Raw genomic sequence first — 22974 nt, forward strand, 5'->3', positions numbered from 1 at the left:
CATAAGACCGGCCATACTGGGTCAGACCAAAGGTCCATATAGCCCAGTATCCTGTCTTCTGACAGTGGCCAATGCCAGGTGCCCAAAGGAAATGAACAGAACAGGTAATCATCAAGTGAGCCATCCCCTGTCGCCCCTTCCCAGCTTCTGGCAACAGAGGCTATGGACATCTTTAAAGTATTCCTTACTCTAAAGTATTCCTTAAAAGATATTTATACTGTAGCTGTGATTTGGAAATCCTAGCAACTGACCTAACCAAGTGCAGGAATGTAGTCAGGGATGTGAGTGATCATCTTTTGAGGACACTAGACATGAGAACCTCAGATTTAGAAAGATTTTCTTGTTATGGCCATTAGTATCCATTTACCACACCCAACTGATACTGATAAAAGGATTATAATGATTATGATGATTCTTGTGTAAGGAATTAATTATTATATTGCTTTGGGCGACATTAAAATTAATTGTGAATGATCGAATAATTAGACCAGTAGTATCCAAAAAGAAACCAGGTTGGGTGTGTGGCATCTGAAAAAATAGCAAGAAATATGGAGCGCACACATTTTCCCAAGTGCTGCCTTTCCGCTCCCCCTCATCATCCTGGGTGACCATTTCACAGACAGGATGTTAGGATGTAAACTAAACTGGCAAAAAAAAAATTAGGATTGGAAGGCATACAGCACAGACTTGATAAGCTTCTGAGATAAGTTGGAACTTTCTGCTCAAACAACTTTGATTTTTGTTTTTTCTTTTCTGTAATTCTTTGTTTTTCTGGATTTGCTGATCTTGATAAAATGGGCAAAATGCCCACAGGTATTTCATTCCATGTTTTGCGTTTTTTCAGTACCAGTCTGATTGCACAGCATTTCCCCCATTTTCTCTCTCTCTCTCTCTCTCTCTCACATGCACAGTGGATCTCTGGAGATGTGTTCTATGGTATCTGGGGTTTTAGTTAGGTAGGAGTGAGATCTAAGAGCAACATGAGCTATGCTTAATCTGCCACTCTTTGATGTGCTATGGCGGGCATCCAAGTTCCACTGTCACCTGGAAAATTCCTTTATAGGTCAGTCCAGGGCATTGTACAGTTCTAGAACCAGAGTCATGGTTCAGAAGAAGACCCCTTTTTGCTGCTGGACAAGCAAAAAGTTTATAGCTTCCCGAAAAGGTGAACTGGAATTCTCCTGTCACATAAAGTCAGGTAGCCTGATCTATGCTACCTATTCTGTAACTACCCACTCATCCACCTGGGTTTGGGGAAGTCCCAGTTGTCCCAGAAGCCTTCTTGAAGTGTGCCATGCTTCTGATGGAATGGTCTGTCAAGGACTATTCCAGATGGCATAAGTCAGAACAGCCCTGAGACTACTCTAATTTGTGTGCGGGGTTGGCCCTCACCTTGAGCGAGGCAGAAAGGTCACTTAGAAACACATTTGCCTCCCTCCATCCCCAGCTGCCCTGAACATGAGCTGGTCACAGCTAAGTCTTGAGCCCTCTGTTGTCTTTAACAGGTGTAATTGCTGATATGGTTTGACCCCACAATTACATCTTACCTAACAGTCCTGTTGATTGTGTCATCTTGTGTGAGCCAGAATAGAATCCAGGTCACTGTCCTATAACCGTGTTGGGTTTGCAGTGCCAATAGGAACAAAAGGCAATAAAAACACTTTTTGTCACTAAATTAAGCAGGTGTGATTCTGAATATGCACAGGGAACAGATTTGTTGAGGAAGGTGCTATTTCTGTCATAATCGCTATTAAAAGTACAAGCACGCTTTAAACATGCACATCTTTTTTAAAAGGATAGAAAACTATGAAGTTTTTCTGTGAAACAAATCTGTTTACTCCACAATGAGTTTTCCTTAGTTTGGGTCTGATCCTGCAAACTCGTGGGAGTAACTTTACTCGTGTGGGTAGTTCCATTTAAATCAAGGGACTATTCATGTTAATTACGTTACTCCTGAGCTCTAGTAAATACTAACCGGGCCTCTAGTTTGTCTTTACAGTTATGCTGAATTCCCATTTCTAGTGTTTTATACAAACTCTAAACATGTTTGCCAGTCCAACTGAAAGATCTGTTAGAATTCAAAGTGGCGCCATGCAGTTAACATGTTTACAATGTTCTTGATGCAAATGTTTACTGCCCTAACGAACCTTCATCATAGATGTTAAAATCATAGAGTGAAATAACTCCTATATTTGATAAAAAAGACGTCTCAAGCGTATTAGTTAGTCATACATAAAAAGGGCATTACTGAATCTCCTAAAAACTAAATTAAACATAGAAGTGGGTGAAATTATTCTTTTTACAATCTCATTTTTACTCTAAACCATAAAACCAATATTGAGCAGAGGTGAGCTTGAGAAAAGTCTGAGGACGTATACACCTGAAAGTGTTTTCAAAAATAGTGTAGGTTATTTGCTTAAAAATTCCATATCCTCTTTCACTTTTTCATCATGAATGGCTGCTATCCTGGGAATCTGAAAGATATTTTCAGTAATTTGGCTCCATCACCTATGATGTTATTTCGGTATTGTATAAAGGAAGACTTCACTCTTAAAAACATGCAGGAATGATTTCTGTTGAGAAGTTCTCTCAGATTAAAGAGGTCTAAACCAAGTTTATATATGCATTTTCTTTTCCATATTTCTCCCATTTTCAGTATTGTCCAGAAGTTTTTTACTTTTGAAGGCTAATCATGTATCCCTGGAGAAACATCAGTAAAAATAGTGACATTAGAGAGATTTCTTGTTTCCATATCTGCACAAGGTTAAATGCCTGATTTCTTTCTCTCCCCGCCCCGCCGAGTACAGTCAATGATCTAACAGAGAGGGCTTGTCTATTCTAATCTTACTTTCCCTGAGTTATGCAGTAGTGTTCTTGCATACTGGGTGAAGATCTCTGAGAACACAAGCTCCTCTGTTCATGTTTGGCTGCAGGTTACCTTCTGGTTTGATGTTGGCTCACTAGCTCTGTATCTCAGAACCATTTTAACTCTTACCGGTTGGGGTTGTCCAACGAGTTTACCAGGGAAGGTTATTCTGATTAATTCACACTGCAGTGTCTATACCCAACATTTAAAAAAAAAAAAAAGAGGAAAAAAAAACAACCCCTGGACCATTTAGGTTGTCCAACAAGACTTCCAACATGATTGTGTAATGTTTCCAGCACATATCCTGCTGTCTATGTAAGTCTCTGTAAAGAAGTGAGGAGGAATTAGATTTGAGGCAAAATCTAGGCTAGGTTTCAGGCTTGATGGCTCCAAAATCTTGAATCTTCTTAGACCCTGTACCTTTAAGACATACAGTATTTCAGTCATCATCATACTGTCTTTTGTTTAAACTTATAATCTTGTCCCTCCTTTCATACTGTGGCAATGGAAAGTGCCAACTTATGGTACACATTGAGAAGGATGAGCTTTTTGGAACTGAGGTTGAGGTAACCTTTAGAAAGGCATGAAAGCCATTGATATTAAAAAGCCATTTAGAAACAAGCTCACCTTAAACTCGATATACTGGCAAACGTTTACGAACATCGGGCTAAATTCTCTTGCCAGATATGCATGGGCCACTCCTCCTGACATGGGCCCCACTGGGTTGTTTTCAGAACACGCGGGTGGAAAATGAGGGAGAGGCCTCCATGGTAACTGGTTATCTTTCTGAATTACAAACCAACTCTCGTGGCGACGAGATTCAGCACACAGCTTAGCTTGCCCAACAGCCTCGCATAGCTCCTGAAGACCACACGGCCGTCAGTACGTTTGAGAAGACATGTGCAGTTGCCTCTTTAGCCTGGCCAGAATCACTCACATGGTGCATTGCAGTAGCTCCCCGAACACGACAGATGGGTTTTGAGCACAGGGGAGAGGACAGTTCTCACCCGCAACGTCTAAGGCCCCAATCCTGCAATTGATTGTATGCTGACAGACTGCTGTGCTGAAAGGGAGCTCCAGTGAAGTCATGGTGCCTGGGTGACCTGCCTGCACTCTACCCATTGCAAGATCACAGCCTAAGAGCTCTCCCAACCCAAAGATAAGATGATAAAACAAACTAGTAGAGCAGTCATATTTCACATGAGCACCTTATTTATTTTTCAAGCTTGTTTGCAGACTAACCTAAAACTGGCTCTCTACCTAGCCAGTACTTATTTCTTCTCTTCAAAATTTCAAACATTTTGTTTGTTTTTACCATTGCCTAATTCATTATTTTTTACCACTGTGACAGAGTTTGATTACTCATGTTGATTAGTGACCTATTCTACGGGTAGCTCATGGATTTCAATGAGATTAACTGTGCAGCATGGTGCTATTCAAAGTGAAGGCGTGTCAGCATCTGTCTCACTGTTCGTCTCTTCATCTGCCTTTATTTGTTTAATTCTCTTACCCTACCCTTGTCCATTTTCCATTTCTGTCTTGCTTTAATCCTTGGCATTTATTCATTTCCCCCTTGCTACAGCATTTTCAAATTTATTTTGTTTGAGAAAACAAGTAAACTGAGAGGTGGAGAGAAACACCTAGCTCTGCCAGAATCCGGACAGTCACTTTTGTCCAAGGAAGTACATGTGAGAAAAAACAATTCTTCAGAGTAAGTCTGGGTGTACCTAAAGCCTGAATTATAAAGCCATTTTTGTTCAAAGCTGGGTCAAATTGTAATTAGTTAAAATTGGTGTAACTCCAGATTAATTCCATACAGCCAATAGTTTTCTAGATTTACATTGGTGTAATTAAAAGGTATTTAACCCTACATTGGAAGTAGCTGTTTGGTTCTGAGCTGGTCAAGACATGAGTCAACATTCATTTGTCAAAAAGTCTAAATATTTATCTTCAATAGCTTCTGTCATATGCCAAGAAGTATGGATTGCATATACCGTAGTAAGCTTGTGTTCTTACTTGGGGTCCCACAGATTGTGAGTTTGATTGTTGAATGTAGAGTATTTTCCTCAGCACTGATTTCAAAGAGTATGATACAAAATATGGTCAGTAATTACCTATGTTTAGTGTGATTTTTCACTTCTAAATTTCTCCAAGCAAAGAAGGGCAGGGGCAATTTTTATAACCATGTCTATAACTTCTGTCGTCTTAACTGGATGTTAAATCTTAGGGGCTTAAAGAATGGCTTTTTTACCCTAAAGAGATTCAAGATGTCTAAACTAATCTTCTGCTAATCCTCTCGTTATCCCAGAGAGTTTATGAAAGCTGTGAATTAAGTATTACTGAACACGTGTCATTATAAGAGCAGCATGTTATTGAAGAAACCTTGCTATTAGTGTGCTGCAGCTATGGGTATTGATTTCAACCAATTCGCCACAGCACCATTAAAAAAAATTCAGTTATTCTCCGTATGAGAGATCTGAGGTGTCCATCTTGACCTTAAGGGTACGTCTATGCTGGAATGAAAGACCTGCGGCACGGCCACAGCTGGCCCGGGTCAGTTGATTCAAGCTTGTGGGGCTATAAAATTGCTGTGTAGATGCTGAGGCTGAAGTCGAACCTCTGGGACCCCATGAGGTGAGAGGGTCCCAGAACTCATGCTCCATCACAAGTCTGAATGTCTACATGGCAGTTTTACTGCCCTGCAGCTGGAACCCCATGAACCCAAGTCAGCTGACCCAGACCAGTTGCTGGTGTTTAATTGCCTGTGTAGACATAACACTAGAAGCTTAAAAGTGCCCTTTCCAGGCTTGTGAAGAGTGCTAGAAATGAAAGAAAACTTAAAATAGAAAGACCTTTTACAAAGATGATCTAAAGAAAAATACATTTACAAAATGTTTTGAAAATAAGTCATCGTATATACTTCACAAACTGTCTCATTGTTATAATAGCCCAAGATAAAAAAAAACCCTGAAAATCCATACATGTTAATTTCTTGAGTATTCAAACAGTGAACTTATCACTTGAACAGTTTATGCAGAAGAGCTTACAGGATAGGAATAGAAATGGTTTATTGAATTGGGGCTATGGGGTATACAGGTGCATGTAGGGTTTGTGGTATTTTGTGCCTAGTTTTTAGTCTTAGTGTCGGTAAAATTATCAAGTATCAAATTTGTGGCTGTATACAGAAGCAAGCATGCTTCCATCTGATTTTGTTCAGGCAGTTTGACACATCTTTAATATACTCTAGCAGCTGTCAAATAAAGTACAAAATTGTCTGTGAAATTTTTTTTTAAGTGTATAAATTATTTGTCTTAGTTTCAAAGTAAATAATATGTGACTTCTCTCCATTTAATTCTGTCTCCAGTGTTGCACTTTGCTTATTTGTGTGTATAAATGTGTACATTGGAAACACCAAGAAAATGAAAATATTGTGAGATTAGGGCTTGATAATGAATTTTAACAGTTTTTAATTGAGCCTCCTGTTTGAGTTTGTTTACTTTTGAAATGTAGGAGAATACTGATGGGCATTGCTTTTGTCCTTTCTTCATTGTGTCAAAGTTTGACTCAGACTCACAATTTATCAGACCACTCTGTTTTATTAGCAAAGCTGCTCTGCTAATACATTTAGAAGTGAGCCCCCCGAGTGGGGCTTGTGTCTCTTAATTTATACAGTTTTTTGGAGAACAAGTTACAGAGAAGTTACAGACAAAAGAAGAAAAAGATTTTAGTCACCACCCTTCGAGATCCCTGAGACCAGTCACGTATCTTCAATTACCTGCCACCCTTAACAATCTCCTTTAACAGCTTCCGGTTAACTTAACTAATTGCCCTTCACACCTTCCATTCTGATGCCTGCTTCTTAGACGTGCTGGCTCTATCTTAATTGCTTCTCCATTCAAAAGCTAACTGTCCCTACGTGTGCTCCCTCAGATACTTTGTAACATGTTTTGGCATGCCCTCTCATATACAATGTATCCAGCATGTCCCCTTATACAACGTTATACTTATACAATGTTATACTTCCACAATTGCCATTCCCTATTGTGCATAAAACATAGTCATGTTAGTATCTGCAGGCGAGGGTGGACTCATTCTGATGTAGATGCTCAACAGAAGGACAACTAATTGAAACCAAAGTTATTTCAGTTTTTTTTTACACAATTGCTATAGTGATGATATGGCTTTCATTGCACTTGCACTATATGAGAAGCATGGTGCGGTTCTTTTGGGAATGTCACCTCTGAAATCAAAAAAAGCTATCAAGACTATATGTTAATTGCGGATGTAATCGAAAATTCTCTTCTGATGCAAGGGAATCAGTTCCAGTAATCCTGTGTGTGATGGCTTTGCTTTTATTTAAGCAATTGTTGACTAAAGTGAAGGTTGAATCACATTCTTGTGATCTGTGTTTTAAGCTTTATAAAATTAAAATATGAACAGGTTGGGACTTTTATTTCAGAAGAATGTGTACACACAGGAACTTTAGGGCTTGATCTAGTGCCTATTAAAGTCAGGAAGAGTCTTTCCATTGACTTTAAATGGGAGCTGGACACCCAAAACACATTAATATTTGATAGAAAAGCTTCTTTTCAAACCTCTTAAGCGTTAAGGTATATAACTTTAAAACTAGGTAGTCTGACTTTTTCATTCAGAAGATATAAATTGTTAGCTAAAAATGGCTGGATATTTCTGGGCATTATAGCATCAGACAACACACTATTTTAAAAGTCTGACTGTGTGGTTGTCCAGCATGAAAAATTATTAAAGGTGCAGAAACATGGAATGCAAGTGTGTCAGCTCGAAATTTCTGAGGGAGGAAGTATGTGATCAACCGCTTGAGTCAGAAACTCCAGCTTGATAGTCATTGCCATTCTCTGGTGGCCCAAATGGAAAATAGGTATGATAATAGAGCAATAAGCTATGACAGTGAGTGCAAACCTGACTCCATTGAAGCCAATAAGTGTTTGTTATTGACTACAATGGGGCCAGTATTTTGCCCAGTGTGTATTTCAAGGCTGCTATTGCATGCCTGGGGAGTGCTTTGTGTGGTATATCAATAGTCTACTAATGTACACCCTTTTACCACTTACTGTTTAGTTTAGGGTGACTCCTTGATTTTTACATTTCACTTTCTAAATAAATCTTACTCAAAAATATTTTTGTGAAGCTGTATCTAATGTATCCCACTATGAAAAGAAGTTTCCTCATAAAAGGTTAAGAGAAAATAGAAGAAAAGGCATTTCTAACCTTTCCCCTTAACTATTTTGAATATATTTATTGTCTTATATATTTTTCTAACACTTCTCCCCAATCTTTCTTGTTAAGGGTTATTTGAGCCTTTGCCTCCCCATTTTCCACTGACGACCCAAAGGCTTAGTTGAAACAAGCTGCTGAAAGATCAACTTAATTTTTTCTGTTTAAAAATCATTTAGATTCTTGAATAGTTCCTGGTGTAGCTTTTGTCCCAGAAAGTGGGTTAAAAGTGTCCTGTAGGTGTGCTGGCCACCATCTGAGCCAACACGCCAGCGATTGAACCAGGGACCTCCAGAGCTAAAAGCATGAGCAGCTGTAGTTTGAGCTGAAGAGCCAATGGTTTGCATCGGGGGGTCTGTAACAATTCATACTCTCTGCAGATCAGCACAGCGGGGGACCTGGAACACACATTTGCCAGTGGGTGGGTTTGGTTAAGACTATAGGTCTAAACTTTAAGCAGTACTAGAAATCTTGGATGTCACAGTTGTTGGGTGCCCAAATTGAGACATTTTAAAGGGGCCTGATTTTCAACAGTTGGGTGCTTAGTACTTTCTAAAAATCAAACACAGGCCATGTGGCTCATAAACTCTGAAAGAGTGCTGACTACCTGTATCACTGCTGTAAGCACAAATGTATGTTTTGTGCTCCTTGCTCCTGCCTGCACCGTGATATGCCCAAAGGACTGCTAACTACTGGTGAAAGGACAGCTTTGTCCATTGAGCGAGGAGACCATTTACATTGTCCCTTTTTCTTCTTCAGGCTGTCATTTCTTCCCCCACAGCTGCCTCTCTACCTCCCATTCTCACAGGGTGCCTTATCTTTGACCCTCCATTAACATTTCCCTCTTCACACACTGAATATAGTGTATGAGAACTTGGGGTACTGTCTGGAGTGCACCATAGGGAGTTCTGATTGGAGCTGAGTAAATAACTGTTCTGGTGGGGGTTTTCACTTGCTGTCAGATCTGAAAAATCAGAAAAAAATTGGTTGGACCTGGACCGAAACTTTCCACATTTTTGATGAATCAATCAATCTAAATACATACATGTGAGGTGGAACAAAACATCTTGTTTCTGACATTTTTTAACAATAAAGCAAAGGAAATAAAGGGCTGGATTCACAAAAACGAAAGAGGTGGTGGTAATGGCACTCCCTTTATGTCCATAGCTTACATGTTAGGCTATTGGTAGGGCCCTACCAAATTCATGGTCAATTTCACGGTCATACAATTTAAAAAATCGTAAATTTCATTATTTCAGCTATTTAAATCTGAAATTTCAGTGTGTTCTAATTGGAGGGGTCCTGACCCAAAAAGGAGTTGTGGGGGGTTGCAAGGTTATTGTAGGGGGGGTTGCGGTACTGCTCCTTCAAAGCTGGGCAGTAGCAGCCACCCTAACTTCTGCGCTGCTGCTGGCAGGATGCTGCCTTCAGAGCTGAGTGCCCGGCCCCTAGCTGCTGCTCTCCAGCCACCCAGCTCTGAAGGCCGCAGTGCAGAAGTAAGGGTGGCAATACCACAACCCCCTAAAATAACCTTGCGATCCCCCTGCAACTCACTTTTGGGTCAGGACCCCCAATTTGAGAAACGCTGGTCTCCCCTGTGAAATCTGTACAGTATAGGGTAAAAGCGCACACAATCCCAGATTTCACGGTGGGAGACCAGATTTCATGGTCTATGATGCGTTTTTCATGGCCATGAATTTGGTAGGGCGATAGCTATTGGGAGTCCGCACCACTAGATGTTTTGGTTTCAGTGAAGTATATATCAATTGTTACATTATTTAGGGTTTGTCTTCCTTATTGGAAAAGAGAAATTAAGAATTAAAGTGGTGACACTATTCTTTAAGTTGTTAAGCTGAAATAGTGCATGAGATGCTGACAGCATGACCACTTTAAGTGACTGCAGTTAATTGCTTTCAATTACTATTGTATACATGTAGTTATTGCAAATACTTTTGGTGCTTTATGACAATTAAGTCCATAAATTGTGTTTACTATTTTCCACTAATTATTCAGTTAGAATCCACCTAACCTAATTCAGTTACAATCCACGTGGGATTTTGGGTCATGCTGTAATAGAAATAAAATGGAACTGGAAGATGCGGGGAGGAAAGGAACTTTGTAGTATTAAACTAGGACATAATAAGGTTTATATTTTCATTTCCCCTGTATTCAGGATCTGCTCTTGTGCCTTCCTCAATGGCCAGCATTTAGAGCCATGCTGAAGTACAGCCTAATTACTGTCTCTTAGATCTTACTTTTCAATTTGATAGGCATCCTCCTAATGCAGATCACTCCACTCATGTTTCCATTTATTGTACTGAGGACACCATTATCCTGCTATGTTCAATAAATTAAGCAACTTAAATCTAAAACATACGAGCCACTTAAAAATGAAATTCTCTGAATGGAAGTCTGTAATGAACAATGCTAGTTAGGCGGTGGAACAAGTCTGAGTTTATGATCATGCTATTTGGTTTGCTTGCTATTGCAGATTTCACTTGCTTTTTCTTCCATATGCTTTTCACTTCTACTTTTTACTGACAGTGTTATAGCGCTATTTTGATTGCTGCCTGTTGATCATTTTAAGTGGCTTAATTCCTAGATTAATATGCTTCTACTGCATCGCCTTGTTAGATATTAGCAAGAGCAACAACAAAAAATTAGTGACCATAGATGGGCAGAGGCCACAGATGATAGATGTTTTGGAACTTTCATCCGTTTCACTCTTTCCAGGGGCTTTGGTATTATAGAATATTTGTCCCTAACTACTTAGCATGACTGACAGTTTAAGCCCTTGCTCTATTGAATATACTTTTTCTTAGGGGGAAAAACTATCATGTAGCATGGAGGGACATGATTTTCAAAAGTGATTAATTATTTTGGGTATCCAATCTGAGATTCCTTTAAGAGGCCTGGTTTTCGAAGAGTTGGTGCTTAGTACTTGCTAAAAATCAGGCCTCTTAAGGTCTCATATTGGATAGCCCAAAATAGAAGCATCCAAAATGACGAGTCACTTTTCAATATCTTGGCTTATATGTCTGTGAATCCTGTAATAAAGCCTAACAGTTCAGCATTTATCAAATGTATTAGTAGCGAAGTTGAGGTATTTGGGGGGAGAGGGGGAGTGCTGTGTTATCACATATTACAGGACATTGCTATTAAATCGTCTGACAACAGTTATGCTTATGGACCTGAAGTCTGACCTGCAATGCTCTCATGCCAAACTTTTCCCAGCTCTACAAAGTGTTTAAGTGTATGGCGATGCCTAGGACTACACTTAGGCAAGTACAGCAAATATTCACAAATAATTATTCCAATAAATCTATGCATTTGGCCCTACAGCATTTTTCATTCCTTTTACTAAATTTCTGCAAACATTCACACAAGCAAGTGGTGTGAAGACTTGTGCAACTACGTTAACATCATAAGTGTTTATGCAGCTGTATTGAAATCTCTGTGTGTCTGGGAGTCATATATGCAGGAATAATTCTCAGCAGAGCATACTCACAAGAAGAGTCACAGTGACTAGTTCTTGAACAATCCATGCAAAACCAAAGCTGCTGAAAATCCATAAATAACTTTGTAGAAAGAATAAACATGTAGAAGCTAATGTCTGTTTGCTGAATTTGCAAACAGAAAAAGGAGCTAAATTCACTGAGTACTGTGTGCAGCACTGTTCACCACACTCAACTTGAAACAGGCTTAAGAGAGAGTTCTCTGGAAGAAAACAATTCACAGGTTGTGTGTGTCAACCTCTACAAAATGGGGGAAGGGAGGGAAGCACCTTGTGCATTAGATCATTTTTATCACAATATGGAAAGATTTTAGTATGCAGTCATGGAACATAATTACTGCACTGTAAATGCTTGTGACCCTCTCAAATTCACCTGCTAAACTTTACCAGAGGCATCTCAAATTCTGAATTTTTGATTTTCCAAGCATTCCTAACACCATATGCCTCTTTAAAAACATTTTTGTTTCAAAGAAAGCCAGAATTCCTTTGGTAAAATGTTTAAATTATTAAGAATAATCTTTTCACTGGTTTTTAAGGCATAAAAAAGCAAAATGTTACTTTTCCCCAGTATTATTTATTCGTGTAACCACTTAACTATTTTCATACTGTTTTGTAGAATATGAGCTTATCATTGTACTTACAATGATGTTAGCTATTGCTTATATTTAGGTTTGATGGAATTCAATTTTCCTTTTTTAAAATGTTGACAGTTATTGATTTTTGTAAGCATTTTTTGCAGAGATTTAAATTTTCACAGTTGTGGAAAATTATGGGGGTGGGGTCAAACAATTATTTAAGGACAGTGAACACTGAGATTCAAAGACTTAAAGGTTAGCTGTTGAAACAAATTTTTTCAACATTTTGCATGTCAAAATAGGCAAAGTAAATATCCTTAAATCAAACTAATAATTCTCAAGAAGTATTTTCTTTCTTTGTCTATCTGTAGATTGATGATTATTGTTAGAAATATTTTTCACTGGTTTGTGTGTGTATGGTGAAATTGACATTTACCGACAGTTACCAATAAAAATCGAATCCTTCCATGCCTCTTTATATTGGGGGAAATCAAAACTACACGTTTATTTCGTTTACATAAGTACAGGTTATAAGTGCGTGTGTGTGTATTTTACAATTTTTTTCAGCTTAGGATGTGGAGTAATTCTTAGATAAACAGTAAAGTGGTAGATGCTATCCTGTTCCTGACTGAGTGGGGAACAGAGAAGGAAAAGGGAAAGTTTCTAGCTTCATAATTGAACACAACTGCAGTCTCGTTACTCCTCTAAGTGCAAAACAATACCCAGGTACTGTTGTGATAGTACCAGAAGGTGGAGGCAAGGCCAAGGCGCTCTCCCCCCTTAATACACTGGCCAGCTGTCGAGGAGAGTTCACTTGGCAGCCTTTCAACTGTTGGCGCAATAGTTGTACTCCTTCTGTTTGTCCTCCTCACATCACAAATCTTCATTCAGCTCCACATCACCTCCAACACATGGTTGTGCATGCAAGACACAACCCAGCTCTGAGCATTTAACATAAAATTCTACAGTCATATGAAGGGTTTTCCAACTCCATGCTGAAGTCTGTCCTGGCATAGCCCACTGGGCCTGCCCCAAGGCACCACAGCTTTTGACAATAGTCTGAAAAAAGGTGATTTGAACAACAAACTGCTTGTTGGTACAGATGTCTCTGTATAAGGAACTGGGCTCTAGTAGGAGCCATTTTCCTCAATATGAACTTAATGTATTGACAGTGAATGTTTGCACGACTTCATTGCAAAAATGTAGAACTTTTATCAGTTTTCTTCTTGTTAGTCTCATTGGGTGCTGTGCTTTGGGCATGGTGTGAGTTTTATGAAATAGACAACCATTGCAATTGCAGGAACCTCATGCCCTTTACAATAGTCAAGCTTTAAAACTATTCAACAAAGGCCAGCTTGTTTTAAGATTCTTCCCTGCCTCACTCAGCTCCATGAGAGGAACATGGAAGAGAAGATTTTTGGGGAGTTTGGCCTTTTCAGACAGGCAGCAGTATTCTCATGGTAGCTTTTGTGGACTTTATATATTTTGCAGGGACTGGAAGAAAAATACATGATTAAAAAAATTCGGGATAAATAGTAAGATGTTCTTTACATACAGAAACAAAGAACCAGACAAGGAGTCCATGGAGTCATTAAGAGATCTGTTTTGAAAGTTGATAACAGATGTGGATGATATCGCTTAGAGCCTAAATTAATTCTTTACTTTATTATTCATGAAAATAGGTCATATGTTAGAGTTGGGATAAGTTTTCTTTTGGGAGAGGTATAAAATGATTGAAAGAATTTTCATTGCTATCCAGGGCAGATAGTTAAGCAGTTTGAAAAGTTAGAACTGGTGAGACAGAAGGCTCAGACACATTTGTACAAATGCCCCAAATGAAGAATATAGTAAAACCTAGCCCTGTAGAAAATTGCAAATGGTTTGTAAATACCTTCATATTCACACATGAGATTTGCTATAATTTTGGCCTTAATAATCCTAAAGATTTTTAGGGCTTATAAATGACACGGGACAAAATCAGACGCTGTTTCTGTGTGGCCTAAAAGTTACTTGGCATATAAACCTGAGATGTTGCCCCATGTGAAAAGAATAGTGGACCAATGTAAAGCTGTGTGAATAATGGATTTTCCAGTTTGCTGGAAATGGTAAATAAATAATGGTATAATAATAATGGTAAATAAAAGGTTGAACAAAATGTTAAGTTTGACCTGAAATGGCACATTTTGTTTCAATTATCATTTAAAAATGTTTTTGACTTTAAAATTGAAGGACACTTTGAAACAAAAATGTGTAATAGAAAAATGTAAATGATTCATTTTGAAAGTGTCAAAATGAAATATTTTGACTTTTTTTGTTTAACATGAACAGTATGGTAAAACCAACATACCTTCACATTTCAGTGTTGTCAAAAAAAATTCTGCATTTTTGGCCAGAGCAAGTTTTTTGTCCAAAAAATGTTGCCCACTATTAGGCCAAATGAATTACATCCTGCCATTCTCCTGGAGGTAGCAATGGAAACAGGAAAGCAATTGGTATGGATTACTCAAAAGCATGAGGCTACAGAGGGCTGGACAAGGAAGGAAATATTGCAGAACAAGAAAGGTGGCCAGTGTCTCTCTTAACTTGGGAAAGTAATTGTTTATACAATTGATGATGCACAGAAAGCAGAAATAGTATGCATAATTTAGATTTCCAAAAAGTATTTGAAACAGAAACATGAAAATTATTAATGTATGCAGTCTGTATGGTACAGTGAGAAACCTGAAATGAATTCAGTTCTTCAAGGTGGGAGGTGTAGGTTTTGTAACAAGTACAAATTTAGAATAGAATTAGGGCTTGTCTACACACGGGTTTTAAACCGCATCAAGTTGAGTTGATTTGGTTTAAAAAGGCTTGCAAACACATGACACAACCTGTCACTGCACATTAACTCTGTATTTATTGAGAACTCTGGAGTCCTCTTGCAAAGTGGACTAGGTTTGCTTCTAATTAAATTAATTCAGTCTTTTCTTTGTGTTCACGCAATTGCTGCGCACCACTTTTTGCATGCTTCCAATGGCTATCCCACTGTGCATTGCAGATCAACCATTACTGACCTACCCGTTTACTTGTGTTCCTGCTCTGTCCTGCTGTCGAATTTCCAGGATGACCCTTCGGCCCTTTAAAAGGTGGCACAGAGCCAGATTTTGCCCATTTGTTCCTGGATCCCACTATATCATTACTCTGGTGAAACAATTGCGACAGCACTCCAGAAGCCCCACAACATGCCTCACGCATATCCACCGTTTAACTGGCTAGGATTGTACAGTTATATTACATCTCATTCCAGATGCTGTTTTGGAGCCAGCTGCCGCATTCTCCCTCCCACCCAGGACAGCCAGCTAAACCCATTGGAGGATGAGCAGGAGGATGCTGGAGAGGAGCTTCCTCCTGAGAGCCAGGGTCTTTGTGACATAGAACCCTGACAATGGCCAGCTGGAAAGCCAGCCTCATCTTGCCCTTCAGCAATGGACCCTGATTCCTGCCCTGCATCGGCTGAGCCCCAGCCAGAAACCCAGGCTGCGGCCAAAGAGTCAGATCCCCTGGAGGGAATTTTGGCATGTAAGAACCTATGTTTACAATTTTTACTATTGTTGGTGGATGTGATCTAGGACCCACCCCCTTCCCCTTGTACTGCTTCAAAAGGGTACCCTCTAATACGGGGCAGTGACAGTCTGTACCCCCCCCCCCAGCCTCCTACAGTGGATTCAAATAATGAAAGCATTCATTTGTGTAAAATACAACAGTTTGAGACTGTTGCTCACAGGAACAGAACTTTTGTAGTATCCATGAGGTATAAATGCACACTGCACACCTGGTCAAGGCATAAACCGTTCTGCTGCCCACTGAGATACAAATGCCCTGTAACATGCATGGTAGCTGACAACCATTGCAGGACCCTATTTGTGTTTCTCTGCACTTCCTTCATGTCTTCAGGGTAGTTATAGCAGAATTTAGGACTGAGAAATAGCTGGATTTTGTTTTGCATATCACAGGGAATAGCTGTACACCTGTGTACCCTGGTATAGTCTGAAAGCCCTTCTACTCCCACAGTGCCTCTGTGGGGACCATCCTGGTGAATAATTCCACAGCATCTCACTGGTCTGCCCTTTGCCTTTTTGAATAAGGCCATTCTCTGCCTCCTACTCATCCGCCTCAGCATAACATCATCGAGAGTGAGAACAGCTTAAAGGGAATGTCAAAAAGATTTACACTCCAACACCATAGTAACGGGTCCAGCACACAAACAAAACTGCAAAAACAAACCTGGAACATAGCCTGACTACTGTATCTGCTTTCATGCTGTTAGCACTGGGGTAGACCGAAATCCAAATGCACTCAGCATCTTCTGCATTTGCAGGCCACCTATCTCTAAGGTTTCCCCAAGAATGGGAAGAGTCTCAGGGAGGTAAGGTCACATATTGATACTAAAAAAAGCCATCATGACTTGTCTGGGATATGAACAATAAACAACTGTCCCCCACCCTTGCCCCCAGCCACAGCCCCTGCAACAGCCAGAACATCAAGGACAGGGCCTCTAATGCACTGCTGACAGGCTGGATGACCTGAGGGGAAGAAAAAGAGACTCGGGATGAGATGTTTGCAGAACTCATGGCAGAGTCAGAGGAAAACTAACTGGCTATGAAGTGGAGGACCCAGAGGGAGAAAGAAGTGCACCTCTCCCAGAAGACTATGGCAATGGGTTTTGTTAAAACTGAAAGTGTTTGCTGTAAAAGGTCAGTTTTCACAAATTTCTTGGTTCATAAATTGTGGAAAATTTTTTGAAATTGTTGAAGGGTTCCATTTTGACATTTTCTAAACAAATAGGGGATTTTATTTCAGTTTGAAGTGACTTTTTGTTTCAAAATGTAAGCTAATTATGGTAAAATAATGTTTTAAAGGTTGAAATAAAAATGAAATGCTTTGATTGCCCCATACCAAAATTTATTTGGTTTATCTGTTCACAAAACTGTTTGTGATTTTGACTTTTTGTCCCAATTCACTATACAGAAAAATTTTGAAATCTTGGAACTTTTCCAGGGATATGAGAAGAATTTTCAGGCCACCTCTAAGAACAAGCTGAATTACTTTAAACAGATAGGCACTTAATCTTGTCATTATTAAAAGATGAATATTTTTATTTGGTTTTGTCTGTGTACTGTCCCTTACCATTTGTGCCTAGTTGAAATTTTTTTTTTAAAGGTGGGTCTACTGCTCACAAATATAGGTGCCCTTAGGGTCAGAGACCTGTCATATACTGTACCTGACTCATTTCAGTAGGTTCCTAGTATAGCACTTATTTAAATTTTATTACTTAATTATCAAAATAATACAGCACAAGTAACTCATGGGTTGCTGCACAGTCTCCTGTGGCCTCCTTCTTTCTGCTTCAACTAAAATTGCTTCTGGAGTTTGTCTCTCTGAATGTTTGCAAGACTGGCATTAACAGTGCTTTAGAAACTTTTTGGAGCGCTCTTCCTTACTTTACATGCTAACAGCCCTAACTAATTGGAATGCTTATACAACGGGGTTCATTGAGCCTGTACTTAGAAATTCCTGACACTAAGCTGCGGTTCCTTGAAAATAAAGCAAGCTTTGGATTCTTTTACCACCTGCCAGTGTAAGGATTTATTTGAATAACTAAGCTGTCCAGGTTTTTAGTAGGATTTATATTGCCCCAAATCTTACAGGATGCATGAGGAATAACTTACTGATCCACCAAAACCTTTGGATACCTTAACATAACTCAAGGTTTGTTTAGCATTTCTAACTTCATGCTTGAATCTTAATATATTGAGTAATACAGTGAGTAGTTTTGTGTATAATGTGTGGGTGAGAGTTCATCTTTTGCTTCATTTTGAAAGAATGATGCACGTTTAAAAAAATGTGCATGTTACTGTTAAAGTGGAAAATGTTTCAAAACCGTTTTAACTCTGATAGCAGCTGCTAGTACACTCCTAGAAGCACGTAACTTCACTTAACAAAATGGATGTGAAAAATCAGTCAGGGAAAATAGGAACAAATTTGAATCCACACTTGATATTGGAACACATTTATTGTTTCAACAAATTTGTTTTAAAATATGTATATTGCATTTTCTCATCCCTTTTAATTCTTTATTCTGTCTGGGGATGGAGTCAGAAATTGTTCCCATGGTATTTCCAGACTGATCAGAAGAATAAGGCTGGAAATGTTACAGCAAAAAGGGTTCTCATGAGATTGAGCCCAAATTTGCAGACCTCTGATAAGTACCTACATTTCTGGGTGCTTGTTTGAACATAACCATACTGCCAAACCTCTTGAGATTCACCTGTCATGGGTTACCATTAAGCTTTTCATTTCCTTCATTCATATAGCTACAATTTCCCATCTTATAGAATGTCAGCGGTGTAGCTAAAGTAGTGCTTTAATGTTGAAAAATCCTAATATCTGCATTCTTTTTGTATGCTGTAAAGTGGGACTAAGTTGTCCAATAGAAATTTGAACTCTGAACAAAGTCACCTTAAAAATTTGTCTCCCTTTTACTACCTTGATGAGTCAGCTTCTGGCCTTCCAATGGGAATACAAGAGGAAGTCTTTAACAAGGCACATTTAACAGCAGAGAGAGAGCACAGAACCACTAAGGGGTACTGTTAGCTCAAGAAAACTAGGATGTTTGCATTTGAGAGGAACAGCAGATGATATTGAGTGCTTGGTGGACAAAATGAGAAGAAAGCATGTTTCTGAAGGGTGAATAGATAGGACGGCAGAAAATGAGATCATGGAAGCAGCCGAATTGATTAAGATATACATATGAATATTTATTTATGTGTAAAATAAACTGAATTTCCAAAAAATAATCACAGAAATTCTAACTATAATGCTCTATCTCAGGGGTTCTCAAGCTTTAGTACACCATGACCCCATTCTGGTAACAAAAATTCCTACACAACCCCAGGAGGGGGCGGGGGCAACTTCTATCTTCAGCCGCTTGCAGTGGCGGCAATTCGGCGCACTGCTTGGGGTGGCAAAACCAGTAGAGCTGGCCCTGATCCTATCCCTGGTTAATTTGAAACACTAGGTCTGTGCTACTCCCCATATTACTCCTGGAGGGATAATGTGCTTCAGTGACAAATGTTAACTGAATGTGCTGCATTATCTTTTCTTGGCATAGCAAATCAAGGGAGAAAAAATCCTTTATTTCCAGCTTCAGAAAGCAGCCTTAGGGGATCACTGTGGCACTACTTTGACTACAACTAAATGATTGTGGCAGCTTTTTCCTTATTCCACCAGTAGACGGGAGTGATGGCACACTCACTCCATTAGCAGAATCAAACATAAAACGTTTTTATGAATTCTATTCCAGCTGAAATGTCTTTATCATCTATGCAACACAGGCAAAGCTTTTGGGGTTTTCAACCCTTTCTGGAAAATGAATAATGCACCAACTGAACAATTATGGCTGGTTCTAGGCTGAGATGCTACAAGATAATGTGACAGAGGCCCAATGACCTATTCAAATAAGATTCTTGTTGAGCTGAGCATTGGTATAGGAAAAACACAAAGACTGAGGGCACTGTTCTGCTGCCTCTGGTGTCCATGGAAGTGTTTCCAATGAAGAGCAGTAGGGATGGGTCTTTCATTTTGTTTCATGATTTTTTTTTCTATTTAAAAAGAAGATTCTAAAGGGTTTTTAAAAGAGACGATCATGATATTATACAATTATGATCCCACTCAGAGAACTGGTAGGCAAGGCCCTATCGGGAGAAAATCTAAGGGAAAGGGGAGTTCAGGAGAGCTGGCAGTTTCTCAAACAGACAATATTAAAGGTGCAACAGCAAAGTATCCTGATGTAAAGGAAAGATAGGAAGAATAGTAAGAGGTCAATATGGCTCCATCAGGAGCTCTTCAATGACCTGTTAATTAGAAAGAAATCCTACAGAAAGTGGAAACATAGACAAATTGCTCTGGATGAATACCAAAGAATACTGCCAGCAGGTAGGGACAAAATCAGAAAGGCTAAGGAACAAAATGAGTCCCATCTCACAAGAGACATAAAAGGCAATTAGAAAAATGTTCTGTAAATACATTAGGATCAAGAGAAAGACAAAGGAAAGTGTAGATCCGCTACTTGTTGGGGAAAGAGAACTAATAATGGGTAATATCAAGAAGGCTGAGGTATTTAATGCCTATTTAGTTTGTCTTCACTAAAAAGGTTAAAGGTCAACAGATACTCAGCATAATTAATGCTAACAATAAGGGGGGAGGAATGCTAGTTAAAATAGGGAAAGAAGTTAAAAAATATTTAGATAAGTTAGATATATTCAAGTTGGCAGGGCCTGATGAAGTTCATTCTAGTGTACTTAAGAAACTAGTGGAAGCAATCTCAGAATCATTAGTGATTATCTTTGGGAACTCCTGGAGGACTGGTGAGGTCCCAAAAGACTGGAGAAAGGCAAACATAATACTTTAACTTTAAAAAGGACACAGGGAATTATAGACCAGTCAGCCTAATTTCGATACCTGGAATGATACTGGAACAAATGATTAATCAGTTTGTAAGTATGTAAAGGATAATAAGGCTGTAAGTAATAAACAAGAATTAATCATGCCAAATCATGACTTTTAATGATTATTTGACAAAGTTACTGGCCTAGTGGATAGGGGGAAGCTGTAGACATGATATATCTTGATTTTAGTTTCTCACAAGCAAACTATGGAAGTGTGGTCTAGATGAAATGTCTATCAAGCGGGTGCAAAACAGGTTGAAAGACCACGCTCAAAGAATAGTTATCAATAGTTTGCTGTCAAACTAGGGGAAAGTATCTAGTGGGGTCCAGCAGGGGTCTGCCTGGGTCCAGTACTAGTCTATATTTTCATGAATGACTTGGATAATAGAATAGAGGGTATGCTTATAGAATCTGCAGATGACATCAAGCTGGGAGGCATTGCTGGCACTTTTGAAGACAGGGTTGAATTCAATATGACCTTGACAAATTGGAGAATTGGTCTGAAATCAACAAGATGAAATTCCGTAAAGACAAGTGCAAAGTACTACACTTGAAGGAAAAATCAAATGCACAACTACAAAATGGGGAATAATTGGCTAGGCAATAGTACAACTGAAAAGTATCTGGAGATTATAGTGGATCACAACTTGAATATGAGCCGACAATGTGGTACAATTGTAAAAAAGATTAATATCATTCTGGGATGTATTAACTGGAGTGTCCTATGTAAGTATGAGATATAATTGTCCCTCTTTACTTGGGTGAGGGCTCAGCTGGAGTTCTATATCCAGTTCTGGGTGCCACACTTTAAGAAAGACATGGACAAATTGGAGAGATAATAATAAAACAAATAATAAAATGGTTACAAAACCTGACCTATGTGGAAAGGTTAAAAAAAACTGGGCATGCTCAGTCTTGAGAAAACAAGAATGAGGGAGGGGACCTGATAAACAGTCTTCAAATATGCTAAGGGCTGTTGTAAGGAGAACTGTGGTCAATTGTTCTCCATATCCACTGAAGCTATGACAAGAAGTAATGGGCTTAATCTGCAGCAAGGAAGATGTCAGTTAGATATTAGGGCAAATTTTCCAACTATAAGGATAGTTAAGCTCTGGAACAGGCTTCCAAGGGAGGCTGTGGAATAATCCCCATCATTGGAGATTATTTTTAAGAACAGGTTTGACAAACACCTGTCAGGGATGGTCTAGATATATTTAGTCCTGCTTTAGCACAGAGGGCTGGACTAGATGACTTCTCAAAGTCCCTTCCAGCCCTACATTTCTATTATTCTATTAATATCAATCAGATATAAGCGCTGGTGTATAATTGATGTGAATTGGCATGAGTGGATTTGCTAGTAATATAAATAATGTACATCTTATAAGAGAGCACACACAAACACAGTGGAAGGTTAGTGGAATAGAGGCAGCATTGTTCTTTGGATTGGATGTTTTGTTGCATAAAATATTAATTCTTTTCGTAATTATTGCATGACTATTATGTCTATGCCTATGGACTATGTCTTTTTCATATAGCAATCTATCCAAATTGTTAAAACATATCAAAAGGTTCATATTAGGTTTGCTCTTTTTTGCAAATTAGCATGCCTACTTGGTTATATGTTACTCTGTGAAATAGCTTTTTAAAGAGGGAGAACTAGATCTACTCCATTGGTATATGAGTTCTTACTATATTTAAGCTTTTCCTATGATGTCTTAGGTACAGTGGTGATAAACACTCAGATAGATTAGGTGGATTGGCCCAGGTATAATTACTTGGGACACTTGGTACTGGCCATTTAACATCAAAATAACATTATATATATTCCCCCCTTTTTAATTTGATATCTAATTCAGAGCAAAAGTATTACATGTACTTACTTGGGATATTTTTTCATTAGGTCTCTCAGATCAGAAAAAGAAATAATTGGAAGCTCAAACAATATTTGGTTATTTTGTTCTTCCATAGAAGAATCTTTAAATCTTGTTGGCTTTTTTAATATATGCACTTACTTCAAATTTACATCATTGTTATGGTGCTATATCTATAAAATGGCTGCTTATATGATGCATCAAAATCAAATGTAAGATGTTTCTCCAATATGGTTCACTATATTATTTACAAGGTGATTGTTTTTTGGGGTATTGGACTTCATCTACGGCTAGATTTGAAATACTTTGGGGGAAATGTTGACTGATACTGTACAAACCAATTTGGTAATTGCTTGCACAAATGAACTTATGCACATATGATTGCCCAATGTGCAAACAAGTGTGA

The 22974-nt window shown here is 38.8% G+C and overlaps 1 long non-coding RNA gene across 1 annotated transcript in view; it reads left to right on the forward strand.

Annotated features, from left to right (window-relative positions):
- Positions 1-22974, forward strand: part of LOC125620785 (uncharacterized) — a 299119-nt gene that overhangs the window by 185763 nt on the left and 90382 nt on the right. Inside the window, exons 2-3 of the long non-coding RNA XR_007352318.2 lie at positions 15498-15769; positions 16705-16944. This is a non-coding gene — a long non-coding RNA (uncharacterized LOC125620785). The remainder of the gene's footprint in view (positions 1-15497; positions 15770-16704; positions 16945-22974) is intronic.

This window comes from Caretta caretta, chromosome 12, assembly GCF_965140235.1.
Source record: "Caretta caretta isolate rCarCar2 chromosome 12, rCarCar1.hap1, whole genome shotgun sequence".
Taxonomy (NCBI): Eukaryota; Metazoa; Chordata; order Testudines; family Cheloniidae; genus Caretta; species Caretta caretta.